The 20,157-nt window shown below is 48.7% G+C and overlaps 1 protein-coding gene across 1 annotated transcript in view; it reads right to left on the bottom strand.

Annotated features, from left to right (window-relative positions):
* Positions 1-19,782, bottom strand: part of plxna1 (plexin A1) — a 232,846-nt gene extending 213,064 nt beyond the window's left edge. The window contains exon 1 of the mRNA XM_033036992.1: positions 19,118-19,782. The gene's annotated coding sequence lies outside the window, so the exon portion shown is untranslated. The remainder of the gene's footprint in view (positions 1-19,117) is intronic.
* Between the last annotated feature and the right edge of the window lie 375 nt (positions 19,783-20,157).

Genomic DNA, 20,157 nt, shown 5'->3' with positions numbered 1-20,157 from the left:
CAGGCACCTGGTGTCAGAACAGGCGAGAGGGGAAGGATTTATAAGTTCATATCCATAAGTGATAGAACCAGAATTAGGGCATTCAGCCCATCAAGACTACTCCGCCATTCAATCATGGCTGATCTGCGTTTCCCTCCCAACCCCATTATCCTGCATTCTCCCCATAACCCTAACACTCGTGCTAATCAAGAATCTATCTATCTCTTTCATAAAAATATCCATTGATGTCTTCCACAGCCTTCTGTGGCAATGAATTCCAGATTCACCACCCTCTGGCAAAGGAAATTCCTACTCATCTCCTTCCTAAAAGAACGTTCTTTAATTCTGAGGCTGTGCCCTGTGGTCATAATGGGAACCGGAGGGGCAGCTTTTTTTACACAAATGGTGATGGTGTATGGAACTAGCTGTCAGAAGACAGCATGGTGGCACAGCAGTAGTTGCTGCATTACAGCACCAGACTTGGGTTTGATCCTGAGCACGGGTGCTGTCTACACGGAGTTTGTATGTTCTACCCGTGACCTGCGAGGGTTTACCCCAGGTGCTCCGGTTTCCTCACCAACGTCCAGGTTTGTAGGTTAATTGGCTTGGTGAAATTGTAAATTTTCCCTAGTGTGTAGGATAGTGTTATGTGGGGATCGCTGGTCGGCGTGGACTCATTGGGTCAAAGGGCCCGTTTCCATGCTGTATCTCAAAAATGTCTGAAAAAAGGAGGTAGTCGAGGTAGGTACTTTAACAACATGTCAAAGACATTTGGACAGTTTCATGGATAGGAAACGTTTAGAGGAATATGGAACAAAGTTAAGCAAATGGAACTACCTTAGATGGGTCAGCATGAACAAGTTAGGCCGAAGGGCCCCGTTTCCATGTTAACTCTATGATTCTGTGTTAACTTGACCACCTGTTGGTCACTTTGAGAATGCATTCTTGTTGCTGCCATGACGCAGGCTTAGAGGGTTTAAATAACTGGATAGGACAGGGTTAGAGGGATAAGGGCCAAACGTAGGCAGGTGGGACTAGTGTAGATGAGGCATGTTGTTTGGCATGGACAAGTTGGGCGAAAGGGCCTGTTTCCGCACTGTATGACTCCATTACTCAATGACAGTGGGACAGAATTGCCTTCGGAAGGAGTAACCGGACAGCAGAATAGAACAAATCAGATTTCAAAGAGGAACACTTATTAGGAGGAGAACATAATTGCTTCATGTCCATGCAGCGTAAAGGTCATGTAAAATAAATGTTTCCTACATTGCAATAACAATATAGTTCTAAGGCAATTCACTGACTATAATGTCCGAGGTGCCAAAGTAGATACAAAACGTACTATAGAAATATCCTTGTCCTTTTCCCCCCAGATTGGGCATATCAAGGACCCACACCACCCTGGCCACGCTCTCATCTCGCTGCTAGCATCGGGAAGAAGGTACAGGAGCCTGAAAACCGTGACCTCCAGGTTCAAAAACAGCTTCTTCCCAGCAACCATCAGCTCTTGAACACTGCACAACACGAACATCAGTAACTGTGATCTTCTGTGGACTGTGTCTTTGGTTGCACTACGGACTTCAGTTATTCATTTTTTGATTATTATGTCAGCTTTGCACCATGATGGTTTGCTAGTTTAATGAACTGGCTGACCCACGATCACCCTGTACCCTAGTTCTATGTTATTCCACTTTCTCATCCACTACCCACACACTGGAGACAGTTTACAGAAGCCAATTAACCTATAAAACCACACGTCTTTGGGATGTGGGAAGAAACCGGAGCCCCCGGAGAAAACCCATGCGGTCACAGGGAGAACGTTGAAACTCTACACAGACAGCATCTATAGTAAGGATCGCCCCGGATCTCTGGCAACTGTGCCTCCCTAGCGTTGCAATTATTTTCTTTTTTTCTTTTTTATTATTTATTTGCATCATTATGGTTCATTAGTTCATTCATTGCAGTTGTAGAGTCAGATTTATACCGCAAGGAAACAGGACCGTCAGCCCGATTTTATACCCTTTTATCTGTATATATTTATTTGCCTATGTACTAGATTAATTTACCCACATTTTACATATTGCTTTAACCAGTATTTTACCACTTTGCACTCTTAGATTAGATGCTAAACTGCAGTTTGTTGTACCTGTACTCGTATTTGTGCAATGACAATAAGGTTGAATCTAATTTAATCTAATCTAAAAAAACTTGCCCACACTAACCAACATATCCAACCTATACTAGTCCCACCAGCCTGCGTATGGCCATATCCCTCTAAACCGGTCTAAATGTTTCTTAAACGTTGCGATTATACCTGCCTTAATTAGCTCGTTCAAAATTTGTGCATAAAAGTTATTAATTTATTATGTTTTTGACTAATATAGAAAATCCGGATGGACACAGTGCTAGAGTTGCTGCGTTACAGCGCCAGACACCCGGGTTTGATCCTAACTATGGATGCTGTCTCTATGGGGTTTGCACGTCCTCGGTAGACAAAAGTGCTGGAGAAACTCAGCGGGTGAGGCAGCATCTATGGAGCGAAGGAAATAGGCAACATTTCGGGCCGAAACCCTTCTTCAGACTCCCTGTGACTGTGTGGGTTTTCCCCGGGTGCTCCGGTTTCCTTCCACACTCCAAAGACATGCGGGTTTGTAGGTTAATTGGCTTAGTAAAGTTGCAAATTATCCCTAGTGTGTGTAGGATAGGGTTAGTGAGCGGTGTGGTCAGTGCTGAAGGGCCTGTTTGCGCGCTGTATCTCTAAACAAAATTATTCTGCATGTTACTGTGTTTTGGGGCGTGTTAAACTGCAGAATTTCACTAACCATTGCCAGTCCATATGACAAACACGACCGAATCATCCACCTTGCCCCATCCCCCCCCCAAAACCAATACTCCTTTACGCTGTTCAGCAAGGATTGCATTGAATTACTAGATGAAACAAAGAAGGTACACAAAAGTGCTGGAGAAACTCAGCGGGTGCAGCAGCATCTATGGAGCGAAGGAAATAGGCGACGTTTCGGGCCGAAACCCTTCTTCAGACTGAGATGAAACAAAGACATTGGTAGGCAGGCTGCAAGATCAGTCGTTTGCATTGGCAGAACCACTGGCAATCTGTGAAATTAAGTGAAGTCACAGCCTGCGACTCACAGGTGTGAAGAACCACCACTTAAATTATCACAAAGTGCTGGAGGAACTCAGCGGGTCAGGCAGCTTCAGGTCGTGATCCTTCTTCAGACCCGAAACATCACCTATTCCTTTTCTCCAGAGAAATTGCCTGGCCCTCTGAGTTACTCCAACATTTTTTGTCTATCTTCGATATAAAGCAGCATCTGCAGTTCCTTCTTACACCGACTTTCTACCTGTCTATGCATCTCATGATGTTATATTCCTCCAGCACTTAGTATGTTGTGTATTTTGATGTTAGATTTTCAAGCATCTATAGAGTCTTTTTGAAGATGCATTTATGGTGATGGTCTGCTCTCTGAACTCCAGCTCTTCACCCACCACCCCTTACTTTCAGTCTGTAGAAGGGTCCTGACCCTAAATGTCACCTATCCATGGCCTCCAGAGATGCTGCCTGACCCGCTGAGTTACTCCAGCATTCTGTGTTCTACTAAAAAATACAAAGTGCTGGAGTAACTCAGAGGGTCAGGCAGCATCTCTGGCGAACATGGATGGACAAAGTGTGTCTGAAGGAACTGCAGATGCTGGTTTAAACCAAAGATAGACACAAAATGACAATGTTTTGGGTCAGGATCCTTCTTCAGACTGTGTTCTATGTTAGCTGTACAGTGGGGTCAGTGATTGAATTTGCTCAGCGAGATATTTGGCATGAACCAGCACCTCCTTGTTTCTTTGTGGGGTTTATCTCGCCCTTAACGTTATTCCCTTTATCATGTATCTGTACACTGTGGGTGGATCAATTTTAATCATGTATTGTCTTTCCGTTGACTGATAAGCACACAAAAGCTTTTCACTGTACCTCGGTCCACGTGACAGTAAACTAAACTCTAACTCTACTTAAATCAGCCCCTCCTTGTCTCGCTAGCACACAAGGCCGGGCATTACCAGGCTTGGAACCTGGCTGAAGACTCATTGGAGGCAAGGAGCAAGGGCCGTTGGGGGGGGTGAACCGGGGCAAGACCTCCCGTGCTTTCAAGGTCGGCTGCAGGCGGCGTCACCAGGGCACCAAGATGGCCGGGCGAGGAGAAGAGAGTCGCATCGGTTCACGGGAACTGCTCCAGTACATCGAGCACGTGGGCCGACTGGACAACGAGTAGGCGCAAAAAATGGCGGCACCTGTATGTGCTGTATATGCTAAAAGAATTACATTGTGCAGTTGCACCTGTGACAAATAGAGCACCATTGACAATAGACAATAGGTGCAGGAGTAGGCCATTCGGCCCTTTGAGCCAGCACCGCCATTCAAAGCGATCGTGGCTGATCATCCCCAATCAGTACCCCGTTCCTGCCTTCTCCTCGTATCCCCTGACTCCGCTATCTTTAAGAGCCATTGGTACAGCATGACTACATTGAACCTGATGCAGCATTTGAGAGCTTCCCTGAGCAACTTTGCTGTGCAACCTGGGAAGAAGGCTGCCACACACATGGCTTCATGCACTGGAACGGTTTGGTGTCTCACCGCATCACGTACAAGAGATCAGAGCGTGAAAGATCCTGGACAAACCAGTTAGTGCACAGGATCAAAACAATCAGCTCTGCTGAAGATTATCTCACCTCCTCCAACCCTCCCTGTCTGGAAGGGCACACTGCAGGTTGAGCTTAGGTTTATTACGCAGATGCACCATCGAAAGCATTTTATCGGGAATGCATCGCAGCTTGGTTTGGGAACAGCTCCCTCCAGGACCGCAAGAAATTGCAGCGAATTGCGGACGCAGCCCAGACCATCACACAAACCAACCTCCCTTCTATTGTCTTCATTAATTCCTCACGCTCCCTTTGTAAGGCCAGCAGCATAACCAAGCACGTTGCACCCTGGCCATTCCTTCTTCTCCCCTCTACCATCAGGCAAACGGTGAAAATGCACACCTCCAGATTCAGGGACAGTTTCTTCCCAGCTGTTATCAGGCAACTGAATCATCCTACCACAACCAGAGAACAGTGTTGAACTACTATCTACCTCTTTGATGACCCTCAGACTATCATTGATCGGACTTTACTGGCTTTACCTTGCACTAAATATTATTCCCTTATCATGTATCTAAATACTGTAAATGGATCAATTGTAATTATGTATTGTCTTTCTGCTGACTGGTTAGCACGCAGCAAAAGCTTTTTAACTGTACCTCGGTACATGTGACAATAAAGTAAACTAACTTATTATTGCCATGTGTACAGAGGTACAGTGAAAAGCTTTGTTCTGCATGCAATACAATCAAATAAGCCAATACTATATATAAATACAATCAAGTCATACTCAAGTACGACATCTGGAGAGAAGGAATGGATGATGTTTCGGGTCGAGACTCTTCTTCAGTCTGAAGAAGGGTCTCGACCCGAAACGTCACCCATTGCTTCTCTCCAGAGATGCTGCCTGTCCCGCTGAGTTACTCCTGCATGTTGTGTCCATCTCCAATCGTCTTGGCCCCACTCTGGGAGTAGAAGTGGGGGCGGATGCGGATCCGGACCGCAATGGCCGTGAGCCCCAGGCTGAGCTCGGCGATTGTTTGCCTGCTTCTGCTGCTGCTGCTGCTGGAGGTGAGGCGTTGCGCCGCGCCAGGGTCTTGGGCCTGTCCCACTTTGGCCATCAGTTACGCGACAGGCCGGTGGCGCATGAAGATTTACACTCCTCCACACCAGTCCATGCGCCCGTCCCGTGCTACCCACACGCTAGCAGGTCGCGTAAATGGCGAGCGAATGACGGCCAAGTGAGACAGGCCCTTCAGCTTATGTATGCTCTAAACGTCTGAAGCCAAAGACTTATTGATTGATCAAGAAGGTTTGATGCACCAAATGGCTACTTTTGGTCCTAATTTATACGTCCCTGTGTGGTCCTTTGACGAGCCAAAGGGACTCAACTTGCTATGTGCAACAAATGGTATCCTGGAGAGAAAGCAAATAGGGCAAACAATCCTATAAATAGCAGCAAGTGTTCCCTTTAAAGAAGCTCCCCTGTGCGTTTCCACCTAACATTCAATGCAAATGTTGGCCTTGTTGTAAAATAGTAACAACAAGCCCACTCTGCAAGAAGCTGCACTCAGCAATGAGATAGTCATCAAGCTGTACAGCCTGGAAACAGGCCCTTCAGCCCATCTTGTCCATGCTGACCAAGTTGGCATTCTGTGCTAGTCCCATATCCCTCTCAACCCCTCCAATCCAAGTGTTTTTTAAAGTCGTGCTTGTGTCCGTTTCTCCAGCTTCCTCTGGGAACTTGTTCCAGATCCCGCACCCTCTGAGTGAAAAGCTTTGTCCCCTGAGATCCCGATTCAATCTCTCCCCTTTTTTTACTTTAAAAAAAAAACTTTAGACAAGGAACAGGGTGAATACAAGCCCTCGGCCCCCAGAGTCCGTGTCGACCAGCGATCCCTGTACACCAGCACTACCGGACTCAATAGAGGCAAATTACAATTTTTACCCAAGCCATTTAACCTACAATTCTGTGTGTCTTTGGAGTGAGGGTGGAAACAGGAGCACCCAGAGAAAATCCACACAAGTCACAGGGTAAAGGTACAAACTCCGCACAGACAGCACCCGTAGTCAGGATCGTACATGGGTCTAAGGCAGCAAGGCAACAACTCCACCACTGCGCCACCGTGCCGCTCTTAATTGTATCCATTTCCATAGCTTCCTCTGACAGCTCGGTCCAGATACGGACTACCCAGCGAGTGGAAAAGTTGCCCACAAGGTCTGTTAAATCTCTCCCTTCAAGCCAATGCCCTCTACTTTTACAATCCTCTTCCCGGTTAACTGATTGAATGTTCCAATAAATCGAGGGACTAATAATTGAGGGACTAATATTGATGTGTAGGAAGGAACTGCAGATGCTGGTTTAAACCCAAGATGGACACAAAAACTTGGGGTAACTCAGCGGGTCAGACAGCATCATTGGAGAAAAGGAATAGGTGACATTTCAATGACTGTATCTGTGTTCAAGGTGTGGACTCCTATACATCGGTGAGACCAAACATAGACTGGGCGATCGTTTCGCTGAACACCTTCGCTCAGTCTGCCTGGACACACCTGATCTCCCAGTTGCCAAAACATTGATGTCAGGACACAGGGAGAGCGCTGTTCTTGCCCAAACCAGCCCCGTGGGTTTTTACATGCACCAGCCGGAGGGGAAAGATGGGGGTGGGATTAACAGCTGCCCTGGAAAGGCACTGTGGAAATACGGCATGCATGCTGGAATCTCTAGGGTCCGACTTGAACCCTTGACCTTTCAGAGAGGCAAGAATGCTCCCGACTGTGTCACGGTTGACAGCAGAGAGATAAATGGCCAGTTAACCCGCGGTATTGGCTGACAGAGAACGTTGCCATGGGCGCAGGCAGAAACACTCCCCTTCCAATCGCCCCACGGAGTCTTAAATAACTCAAACAGCCCTTTGGTATCTCAGTAGAAATCTCACTCGAGGGCCACACACACACACACACACACCATCCAAAACATAAAAACACACACACACACCATCCAAAACATATCCACACACACACCATTCAAATGATATATATACACATACACACACGGCATCCAAAACACACACACACACACACACGCACACACACACACACACACACACCGTGCTAAACAACACTTACCAACTTCTACAGATGTGCCATAGAAAGCATTTTATCAAAATGCATCACAGCCTAGTTTGGTAACAGCTCCATCCAAGAGTTATGAACGCAGCCCAGACCATCACACAAACCAACCTCCCTTCCATCGACTCCATCTACACCACACGCTGCCTCGGCAAGGCCACCATAGTCAAGGACCAGTCTCACCCTCACTACTCTCTCTTCTCTCCTCTCCCATCAGGCAAGAGGAACAGAATTGTGAAAACACACACTTTCAGATTCAGGGACAGTTTCTTCCCAGCTGTTGTCGGGCAACGGAACCCCATCCTCTCACCAACTAGAGAGCGGTCCTGAGCTACTATCTCATTGGAGACTCAGACTACCTCTAATCAGAATTTACTGGACTTTATCTTGCACTAAACGTTATTCCCTTTAACCTGTATGCGTACACTGTGGATGACTCGAGATGTAATCATATATAGTCTTTTCGCCGACTGGTCAGCATGCAACAAAAGCTTTTCCCGGTACACATGACAATAAACAAAACAGAACGTGCACACACTCCACTTCCTTCCACCAACACAAGCTCCTTCTTCGCACAAGTGTGATTACCCTTCTCCCCACTCCCGTCCAGCAGAAGGTACAGAAGCTTCAAAGAGCGCACCACAAGACTCGGGAACAGCTTCTTCCCCTCTGTTATCAGGCTTCTGAATGGTCCTTCCATAAGCTAGGGCACTGTCCGATTCACCTCTACCCCATTGCAGACATTGGACTTTGTCTCTGGAACTGATGTGCTACAATGCTGAGAACTATATTCTGTACTCTGTATCTTCCCCTTTGCTCTGCCTATTGTCCTTGAGTTTAAAGTGATTGTATTTATCTGTAGTAGTATCTGATCTGATTGGATAGCGTGTAAAACAAAGCTTTTCGCTATACTTCAGTAATCAACATAAAACATGTATTCAATAAAGACTATTTCCGTGGACAATTTCAGTAGAAATACAACTCACCCACTACCTCAGGTTGAATAACCAAGCACAAGTGTCTCTAAATATTTGGAGAAGGTATGACCAAGTCTGCTGTCGCCCCGAGACACTGGTAGCGACTGGGAACAGGCAGTAATGCTGCAAATTCTCAGAGAACCGAGAGGTCAAACATTTCATGCAAAGATAATACCATCACCGGCGAGAGAGAGGGAGCAACAAAGCAGGACTTGTCCAGGCATATCCCAAACTGGGGGAGGAGAGACTTCGAGATGCACACTCAGAGAGAGGCACACGCGCGCACACAGAGACACAGACAGAGAGACACACGCGCGCGCGTACACGGCAGAGACAAGACACGCGCACACAGACATAGACAGGCACACACAGTTTCAGGGGATATTAGAGTGAAGCATTCAACTATCTCTCTCCCCGAGACACTCAGAGATTTATAAACCCATCCAGCCACTAAAGCCAAATAAACATAGTGCTGGAGAAACTCAACGGGTCAAGCAGCATCTGTGGTAGGGAACGGTCAGATGATGTTTCAGGTCGTGATCTTCTGGCTCAGTCCGAAGAAATGGTCTCGACCTGAAACGTCACCTACCCATTCCCCTCCACACATGTCGCTTCCACCAGCACTTTGTGTTTTGTTCTAGATTCCAGCATCTGCAGTTCCTTGTGTTCCAATCTGTGCTGCCTGGTTTGTGACCCTTAGTTAAAGAAAATATTACTCTATTTGGATCCTTTATAATTTCATAAACATCCCCAGTAAATAGCACCCGTACCATCAAAAGAACCCACATCCTATTTAAATGCTGGAAGAACTCCGCATGTCAGGCAGCATCTGCGGAGGGGAGTGAATGGGTTGGGAGTCTTTGGCTCAGTCTGAAGTAAGAGTCTCAACCCAAAACAATGTTTAGTTTAGTTTATTGTCAAGTGTACAGAGATGCAGCGAACTTTATCTTGCACTACCACTTTGTGTGCAGGGAGTGGAAGCGAATGTGGGATAACATAGAACTAGTGTGAATGGGTGATCGATGATCAGCATGGACTTGGTGGGCCGAAGGGCTTGTTTCCGTGCTGTATCTCTAAACTAAATTAGCATCGTAGGTAGATAGGGTAGTTAAGACTTTTAGCACTCTGGTCATCAATCAGGGAATTGAATATAGAAGTCAATTCTATAAACGCTGAAAGTCAATAATGAAATGGAATTGAGATCCGTTTCCATGCTCTACCTTGAAAACTAAACCAAAAAAAAAAATTTGCGTTTGGCCACACTGGGCTTGCGTGTTGAGAAGGATGAGGGGGAACCTCATTGAAACTTACTGAATAGTGAAAGGCGTAGATAGAGTGGATGTGGAGAGGATGTTTCCACTAGTGGGAGTGTCTAGGAACAGAGGCCATAGCCTCAGATTAAAAGGACCTGTATAAAGGCGATGAGACATTTCTTTAGTCAGAGGGTGGTGAATCTGTGGAATTCATTGCCACAGACGGCTATGGAGGTTGTCAATGGACATTTAAGGCAGAGATAGATGGATTCTTGATTCGTATGGGTGTCAGGGGTAATGGGGAGAAGGCAGGAGAAAGGAGTTGAGAGGGAAAGATAGATCAACCATGAATGAAGTAGACTTGATGGGCAGAGTGGCTTCTCCTCGAACTTATGAACCTATCCTATCCCTTCAGAGATGCTGACTGCCTGACCCACTGAGTTACTCCAGCACGGTAAGTCCCAGAGTGAGAAAGAAGTGTGGATTAATATCATGTCTCATAATGGCTTTCCTCCCCAGCTGGCAAAGCCAGATCGCAACATTTCAGAAACCTTTACACAGGTACACGGATAGGGCAGGTTTAGAGGGATATGGGCCAAACGCAGGCAGGTGGGATTACTGTACATGGGGCACGTTGGTCAGGATGGGCAAGTCAGGCTGAAGGGCCTGCTTCCACTCTGCGTGACTCTGTGACTCAGGGCACACACGTAATCACAGTGCAGGGGAGAGACAAACACAAACAACGCTGCCAATGGCCGTAACGATTTACAATAGATGCTGAAGCAGATAGTTTGCATGTTATTATGATGAAATGCTTTTCTTAATTAGGACTGAAAGGATAATGATGGATACAAACTATGATATATTGCAAGTTGAATGTTCTGTTCACTCAGAGCTTACACAAGATGATGGACCATCATTCTGGAGCCAAAGAATCTTCCTCTTGGGTCTTTATAAACCTGGCAACACTTGGCGGTCTACAAAAGTTACTGGCGGCTTGCGGGGAATTAAAAATGCTTTGTCACGTGTGAATTCTTCACGGTTTAAATCCTGCCTCTTTTCTTTAGAGATACAGCGTGGAAATGGGACCTTCGGCCCACCAAGTCCGTGCCGACCAGCGATCACCTCACAGGCTAGCACTATCCTACACACTAGGGACAACCTACTTTTTTTTTAAACCAAAGCCAGTTAATCTACAAGTCGTTGGACTGTGGTAGGAAACCGGAGCACCCGGAGAAATGGATTGTGGAGCAGATAAAGGAGGTGGGCACACATCTGCCAATCTTCCCCCCATCCCCCTCACCCACCTATCACTTGGAGTCACAGTCATACTTCGTGGCCCCTCGGCCCAACTTGTCCACGCCACACAACATGCCCCATCTACACTAGTCCCACCTGCCCGCGTTTGGCCCATCTCCCTCTAAACGTATCCTATCCATGTAACATTGTTTATGTTACGTTGTGATAGTACCGACCTCAACTACCTCCTCAGGCAGCTCATTCCATACATCCACCACACTTTGCGTAACTAAGTTGCCCCTCGGGTTCCTATTAAAGACTCCTTAGAGAAACAAGGAACTGCATGCAGATGCTGGTTTACAAAAAAAAGTGCTGGAGTAATCCAGCGGGTCAGGCAGCATCTCTGGAGAACATGAATAGGTAACGTTTCAGGTCAAGACCTTCTTCAGTGAGGAAAAAGCTCTTCAGTGTAGAATCTAAAGTAAGGGCCCGACCTACAACGCTGCATATCCGTGTCCTCCTGAGATGCTGCCTGATCCACTGGATTACTCCAGCACTTTGTCTCCTTTTGTGTATTAACCAACATTTGCAGTTCCTCATTTCTACATTCAAACTCAAGTACAATAGGTAGAGCAAAGGGGAAGATACAGAGTGCAGAATATAGTTCTCAGCATTGTAGCGCATCAGTTCCAGAGACAAAGTCCAATGTCCTTAATTGGATAGCGATGAATCAGATAGTATCCTAGCTTATTGAAGGACCGTTCAGAAGTGTAGAAATGAAGAACTGCAGATGCTGGTTCATACCAAAGATGGCCACAAAGTGCTGGAGTAACTCAGCAGGTCAGGCAGCATCTCTGTAGAAAAATGTGTCGTTTCGGGTCGGAAGAGGGGTCCCGGGACGATACGTCATCCATCCTTTTTCTCCAGAGATGCTGCCTGACCCGCTGAGTTACTCCGGCACTTTGTGTCGGTCGTTCAGGAGTTCCAGTGGAGCTCGGGTTAAATAGAACTAATCCTCCGTGACAGCATCAATTAGCAGCTCCGGGAAGGTGCAGTCACATCCACAGTGGCTGTCACATACGCCCCACTCTCACACAGCCAGTGAGGCCCATCCATACGCCTGCAATGTTGCAAGAGCTGCCAGAATAGGCAGAGCAGTGTCCCACAGACAGCAATGTGACAATGAGATCATCGGCCTGGCCTTGAAGATGAATGAGAAACAACATTCTTCCCTCTGATAAGTTTCTATACAACCATAAGAATCAGGAACTAGAGGACATACAGTGCCCTCCGTAACATTTGGGACAAAAACCCAGCATTTATTTATTTGCCTCTGTACTCCTCAATTTGAGATTTGTAATAGAAAAAAATCACATGTGGTTAAAGTGCACATTATCAGATTTTATTAAAGCCCATTTTTATACATTTTGGTTTCACCATGTAGAAATTACAGCAGTGTTTATACATAGTCCCCCCATTTCAGGGCACTATAATGTTTGGGACACAGCAATGTCATGTAAATGAAAGTAGTCATGTTTAGTATTTTTTGGCATATCCTTTGCATGCAATAACTGCTTGAAGTCTGCGATTTGGACATCACCAGTTGCTGGGTGACTTCTCTGGTGATACTCTGCCAGGCTTGTATGGCAGACATCTTTAGCTTATGCTTGTTTTGGGGGCGTCCTCTTCAGTTTTCTCTTCAGCATATAAAAGGCATGCACAATTGGGTTCAAATCGGGTGATTGACTTGGCCATTCAAGAATTGACCATTTTTTAGCTTTGAAAAACTCCTTTGTTGCTTTAGCAGTATGTTTGGGATCATTGTCTTGCTGTAGAATGAACCGCCGCTGGCCAATGTGTTTTGAGGCATTTGTTTGAACCTGAGCAGATAGGATGTGTCTATACACTTCAGAATTCATTATGCTACTACCATCAGCAGTTGTATCATCAATGAAGATAAGTGATCCAGTACCTTCAGCAGCCATACATGCCCAGGCCATAACACCCCCACCACCGTGTTTCACAGATGAGGTGGTATGCTTTAGATCTTGGGCAGTTCCTTCTCTCCTCCATACTTTGCTCTTGCCATCACTCTGATATGTTATTCTTCGTCTCATCTGTCCACAAGACCTTTTTCCAGGACGGTGGTTGATCTTTTAAGTATTTCTTGGCAAACTGTAACCTGTCATCCTATTTTTACGGTTAACCAGTGGTTTGCATCTTGTAGCCTCTGTATTTCTGTTCATGAAGTCTTCTGCGGACAGTGGTCATTGACAAATCCACACCTGACTCTTGAAGAGTGTTTCTGATCTGTCCGACAGGTGTTTGGGGATTGTTCTTTATTATAGAGAGAATTCTTCTGTCATCAGCTGTGGAGGTCTTCCTTGGCCTGCCAGTCTCTTTGCGATTAGTAAGCTCACCAGTGCTCTCTTTCTTCTTAATGATGTTCCAAACAGTTGATTTTGGTAAGCCTAAGGTTTGGCTGATGTCTAACAGTTGTATTCTTGTTTCTCAGTCTCATAACGGCTTCTTTGACTTTCATTGGCATAAACCTTGGTCCTCATGTTGATAAACAGCAATTAAATTTCCAAATGGAAAGACTGGAGGAAAGACTAGGTGCTGAGAGCTCTGATTACAATTACAAACACCTGTGAAGCCATGTGTCCCAAACATTATGGTGCCCTGAAATGGGGGGACTATGTATAAACACAGCTGTAATTTCTACATGGTGAAACCAAAATGTATAAAAATGGCCTTTAATAAAATCTGACAATGTGAACTTTAACCGCATGTAATTTTTTTCTATTACAAATCTCAAATTGTGGTGTACAGAGGCAAATAAATAAATGATGGGTCTTAGCCCCAAACATTATGGAGGGCACTTTAGGTTTATGGTGAAGGGGAAAAAGATTTCATAGGAACCAGAGGGGTAACTTTTTCCACACAAAGTGTGGTAGGTGTATGAAGCAAGGTGGTTGAGGCCGGTACTATCACAACGATTCTGAAACATCTGGGCAGGAACATGGATAGGACAAGTTGAGAGGGATATGGGCCAAACGCAGGACGGTGGAATTAGTGTAGATGGGGCACAGTTGGTCAGGGGGCCAGTCGGGTCGATGGGCCTGTTTCCACGCTGCAGTCCAATTCACCTATTTATACACCCCATCCCTCCCATGGATCAACTCTGCCCCTCCTCTTCCAAACCGTAGGCTCAGCGGCTGTTTCTCCGAATGCTCTGTCTGCCAAGTCCTGCTGGATCTCCCATTTTAACTCCCCTTCCCATTCCCACACTGACCCTCCTGTCCTGGGCCTCCTCCACTGCCAGAGTGAGGCCACACGCAAACCGGCATCTATGTTATCCCACTTTCTCGTCCACTCCCTACACATTAGGGGCAATTTACAGAGGGCAAATTAACCTACAGACACGCACATCTCTGGGATGTGGGAGGCAACCCAACGCGGTCACAGGGAGAATGTGAAAACTGCACACTCACACACATACAGATAGCTCCCGAGGTCAGGATTGAACCAGGTCTCTGGCGATGTGAGGCAGCAGCTCTACCCGCTGCGCCACCGTGCCATTCTTGCAAGAAAATAAAGGAAAGCCATCTCACCACCTACAATGGACGGCTGGGAACAGCTCCATTCAAGACCACAATCATTTGCAGAGAATCGTGGACGCAGCTCAGACCATCACACAAAGCAACCTCCCATTGACTCCATCTACACTTCACGATGCCTTGGCAAGGCCACCAGCATAATCAAGAACCAGAAGGTACACAAAAATGCTGGAGAAACTCAGCGGGTGCAGCAGCATCTATGGAGCGAAGGAAATAAGGCAACGTTTCGGGCCGAAACCCTTCTTCATAGTCTCACCCTCTCCCCCCCCCCTCCCCCATCTCCCATCAGGCAAGAGGTACAGAAGTGTGAAAACGCACACCTCCAGACTCAGGGACAGTTTCTTCCCAGCTGTAACCAGGCAACTGAACCATCCGACCAACAACTAGAGCGGTTCTGAGATACTGCAGACAAACTCCGCTCTACCTGCAAACTCCGGACAGACAGCACCCATAGTCAGGGTCGAACCCGGGTTTTTGGCGCTATGAGGCAGCAACTTGACCGCTGCTCCTCCGTACCACATTATCTGCCTCCTGGAGACCCTCAGACTCTTTGATCGGACTTTATCTTCCACTTAATGTCATTCACATTCTTCCCTTTCTCCTCTACCTATATACAGTGGATGCCCAATTGTAATCTTGTATTGTCTTTCCACTGACTGGTTGCCACACAACAAAAGCTTTCCACTGTACCTCAATACACGTAATAAACTAAACTCAAACTAAAGGAATTCCACGGACATCCTCTATTTAAGGCTTACCCCGTCTCCCCACCACAAACAACAAGACACTGACAGTGGTTTGACTGCTGATCATCACTAGGCTATAAACAGATCCTGCACAACAATATAGTTAATTGTACCCGGAGTTTGTGGGGAGTTGTTTGGATAGAAGTCGATGAGTTTGGAATGTGGTCATTTGACCAAAAAAAAACCATCCAAGCCCGTCTTATGGTTTTGTGGTTGTCAACACTTCAAACCCAAACGGTGGATCAATTGGACATGGAAAGCTGGCATTCGGCAAACACCCCCCTCGTAACGCACTGTGAACCGCCAGCGCACACACACGACAACATGGGCAGAGTGCAGAGAGAGACAGGAGGGGAGAGGGAGAAAGAGAGAGACAGGAGGGGAGAGGGAGAAAGAGAGAGACAGGAGGGGAGAGGGAGATAGAGAGAGACAGGAGGGGAGAGGGAGAAAGAGAGAGACAGGAGGGGAGAGGGAGATAGAGAGAGACAGGAGGGGAGAGGGAGAAAGAGAGAGACAGGAGGGGAGAGGGAGATAGAGAGAGTCAGGTGGGGAGATGGGGGGGGCAGAGAGACAGAGACACAGACACAGAGAGAGACAGACAGACAGAGAGAGACACACACACACACACAGACAGAGAGAGAGACACACACACACACACAGAGAGACACACACACAAACAGAGAGAGACAGAGAGACACACGCACACACAGAGAGACAGAGACAGAGACGAGAGAGAGAGAGAGAGACACACACAGAGAGAGACAGACAGAGCCACAGAGAGAGAGCGAGCCAGACAGAGAGGGAGCGAGCCAGACAGAGAGGGAGAGAGACAGACAGACAGAGAGGGGGAGACAGACAGACCGAGAGGGGAGGGAGGCAGACAGACAGAGGGGGAGGGAGACGGACAGACAGAGGGGGAGGGAGACGGACAGACAGAGGGGGAGGGAGACAGACAGACAGAGAGGGGGAGGGAGACAGACAGACAGAGAGGGGGAGACAGACAGAGAGGGGGAGACAGACAGAGAGGGGGAGACAGACAGAGGGGGGGAGACAGACAGAGGGGGGGAGACAGACAGAGGGGGGGAGACAGACAGAGGGGGGGAGACAGACAGAGGGGGGGAGACAGACAGAGGGGGGGAGACAGACAGAGGGGGGGGAGACAGACAGAGGGGGGGGAGACAGAACAGAGGGGGGGGAGAAGACAGAGGGGGGGAGACAGACAGCAGGGGGGGGAGACAGACAGAGGGGGGGGAGACAGACAGAGGGGGGGGAGACAGACAGAGGGGGGGAGACAGACAGAGGGGGGGAGGCACAGACAGAGGGGGGAGCGAACAGAAAGGGGGGGAGGACGACAGAGGGGGGGAGAGACGACAGAGGGGGGGAGACAGACAGAGGGGGGGGAGACAGACAGAGGGGGGGAGACAGACAGACGAGGGGAGGACAGACAGAGAGGGGGCGACAGAAGGAGCGGGGAGACAGACAGAGCGGGGAGACAGGACGAGCGGGGGAGACAGACAGAGCGGGGGAGACAGACAGAGCGGGGGGAGACAGACAGAGGGGGAGACAGACAGAGGGGGGGGACAGACAGAGGGGAGACAGACAGAGGGGGGAGACAGACAGAGCGGGGGAGACAGACAGAGGGGGAGACAGACAGAGGGGGAGACAGACAGAGGGGGAGACAGACAGAGGGGGAGACAGACAGAGAGGGAGACAGACAGAGAGGGGGACAGCGAGACAGAGAGGGAGACAGACAGAGAGGGAGACAGACAGAGAGGGAGAGGCAGAGAGGGAGACAGACAGAGAGGGAGACAGACAGAGAGGGGGAGACAGACAGAGAGGGGGAGACAGACAGAGAGGGGGAGACAGACAGAGAGGGGGAGACAGACAGACGGGGGGAGGCAGACAGAGGGGGGGAGGCAGACAGAGAGGGGGAGACAGACAGAGAGGGGGAGACAGACAGAGAGGGGGAGACAGACAGAGAGGGGGAGACAGACAGAGAGGGGCAGAGACAGAGAGGGGCAGACAGACAGAGAGGGGGAGACAGACATCTAGATAGAGAGGGGGAGAGGGACAGAGAGAGGGAGAGACAGACAGACAGAGAGACGGAGAGAGATAAAAGAACGCAGACACTGGGAGAGAGGAAGACACGGGTAGAGAGATACCGACAGACCGATAGACGCGGGGAGAGCGAATGCCAAGACTGCGGGGATCAGTTATTAAGACCCCGACTCCTCTCTCCAACATTCGCGTGTGCACCAGGTCCGGCGCCGGTCACCCCTCCACCACCACCCCGCGTCCCTCCCGCCCTCTCCTCAAGCAGAGGGGGAGGGAACCAACACTGCCTCTCTCCGCACTTCCCTCCGACCGCAACCCCGGGTTGCAGCTGCAGCTGACACCATCCCCGCTGACCGGTGTCCACTGGTGGGGGTGGGGGTAGATACGAAGACAAGAAACACTAATGAAGATAAATCATCATTCTCCAGCGCCATCCCTTAATCCCCACACACACACAGTTGTACATTTTGTGAGCGATGCTTGCCTTCCTGGTGCAGATTTTAAACAACTGCAAAATAAAAACCGGGCATATATTTGCGACACTCATCGATTCATTTAGTCACACATCGTCCGGCGAGGCAGGTTTTACCGCAGAAACCAGAATATAGATACAAAAAAAAACAATGCGTGTAATGCAACAGACTTTAAATAAACTCTTATCCGCGGTGTACCATTCATTAAATAACCCCATACACCTCCACTCCCGACACACGCGATCAAACACCCAGCAAAACTTGGGATCTTGGATATTAAAAGCCTCCGAGATAGATAGATGTTGGGGGTTTGGCGAGATTGTCTTCTGGCGGGTTTAAATGGGGGGGGGGCGAGCGGGTTTTTTTTTTAACTGGTTAAATTTCACCCCCTCTCCCCATGTGTCAATTTCATCTCCCCCCCCCCCCCCCACCCCCCCCCCCACCGCCCCACCGGTCAGTTTCAGCTCCCTTCCCTCATCAAGGGGTCCATTTCAGTCCCTCTCACCACCACCCCCTCCGTCTCGAGGTGTCAATATCAGCCCAGGAGGGATTCATTTGACCCCCCCCCCCAGAGGGGAGTTTCAGCTCCAGAGTGGACGCTTTCTGCCCCACACCCAAACCGAAATCACTTCCAACCCCCTCACCCCCGCCGGCGGCAATCGCAACCCCCTTCCCCTGGTTACTGCATCTGGGGGTCAATCGTAGCCTCTGTCATTTCCTCCCTCCCCCCCTTTCCCCTTACCCCCCCTTTCCTCTCACCCCCCCCCCTTTCCTTTCATCCCCCTCTCCCTTCCCCCTCCTCCCCATTCTCATCCCTCCCCACAACACTGTTCCAGCACCAGCCGTTAACTCTGCCACATTCGCCCCCTCTCCCTTGAATAAGAGGCGGGGTTGTACGAGTCCCGGCCGCCGAACCCCAGTCGCCGATGCTCGTTCTTAAAAACGAAAAAATAAATAAAAACACAAATAAAACCCTCCCCATCAGAAAGTACTCACAAGAAACAAGTTTGTCGCTATCGTGTTCCGTCTCTCACTCTCTAGAATTCCACACAGCCCTTCATCAAGCGAACGCGGGACGGCACAAGAATAACATGTTCACCAACAAAAAAAAAATCCTTCGCCTACACGGCAAAGATTCTCTCTCTCTCTCTCTCTCTGCCGCGCACACAGATCCCCAGATCTGGACTGTCCCAGTGGCGATAGAGCAGCGAAACACACCGCACACACACAAAGCCTTCTAGATCCGTGATCAACAGCCTCCAAAAAGTCCCTTCTAGCGAAATTCCTCCTCTCTTCTTGGCTTAAACTACACCAGCACACATGAGGAGAGAGAGAGAGGGAGAAGGGGGGTAGAACCACACTGATACAACACGCCAGCAATCCTGGCCGGGTGTTCTAACTTGCTGCTGCTGCTGCTACATTCATCGACTGAAAATTGAAACGTGATTCACACAGACGACCTTTAGTCTCTGGACCTTCTAACAACCTACTCACAAGCGGCGAACACGCGTAGCTCTCTCCCCCTCGCTCTCAGACAGAATGTTCCGGCCGGCGAAGATATGTTACCACTGGTCGCATTAAAAAACTGTTCCTAACAAAGAAAATCGCATGGATACGAACGGGCGCAGTTGCTCGCTCGCTACTTTGATTGTATCGAAAAGGGCTGGAGAGCTTGTATCTCTTATTTTGTTTTTAAAGGTGTTACAATCTGTGCAGGGGGGAGGGAGGGAGGGAGCTAGGGAGGGGGTGGAGGAGGAAGGCCGGGAGTGTACTCACTGTGTGAATGGGTGAATGTCCTTGCCATAATTAGCCGGCAACGCCGCTGCTGTTGTTGCTGCCGCCGCTACACTCCGGCTCAGTGGAATGTAACTCCAGGCTTCCAATGGGAACCCCAGCCTCGCTCCCAGCGCTCTGGCCCGGCGGTGGCGCGATCCTGGCGCCAGGGGGAGCCCGTGAGCGCCGCCCGCATTGCCATACAGCCCCGCTCGCCGCCGCCTTCAAAGGGAAATGCACTCCGCAGTGGGCCCCGCCGGTCT

Source organism: Amblyraja radiata, chromosome 18, assembly GCF_010909765.2.
Source record: "Amblyraja radiata isolate CabotCenter1 chromosome 18, sAmbRad1.1.pri, whole genome shotgun sequence".
Lineage (NCBI taxonomy): Eukaryota > Metazoa > Chordata > Chondrichthyes > Rajiformes > Rajidae > Amblyraja > Amblyraja radiata.
The sequence above is the reverse complement of the archived record's forward strand: the minus strand, read 5'-3'. Positions and strand labels throughout refer to the sequence as shown.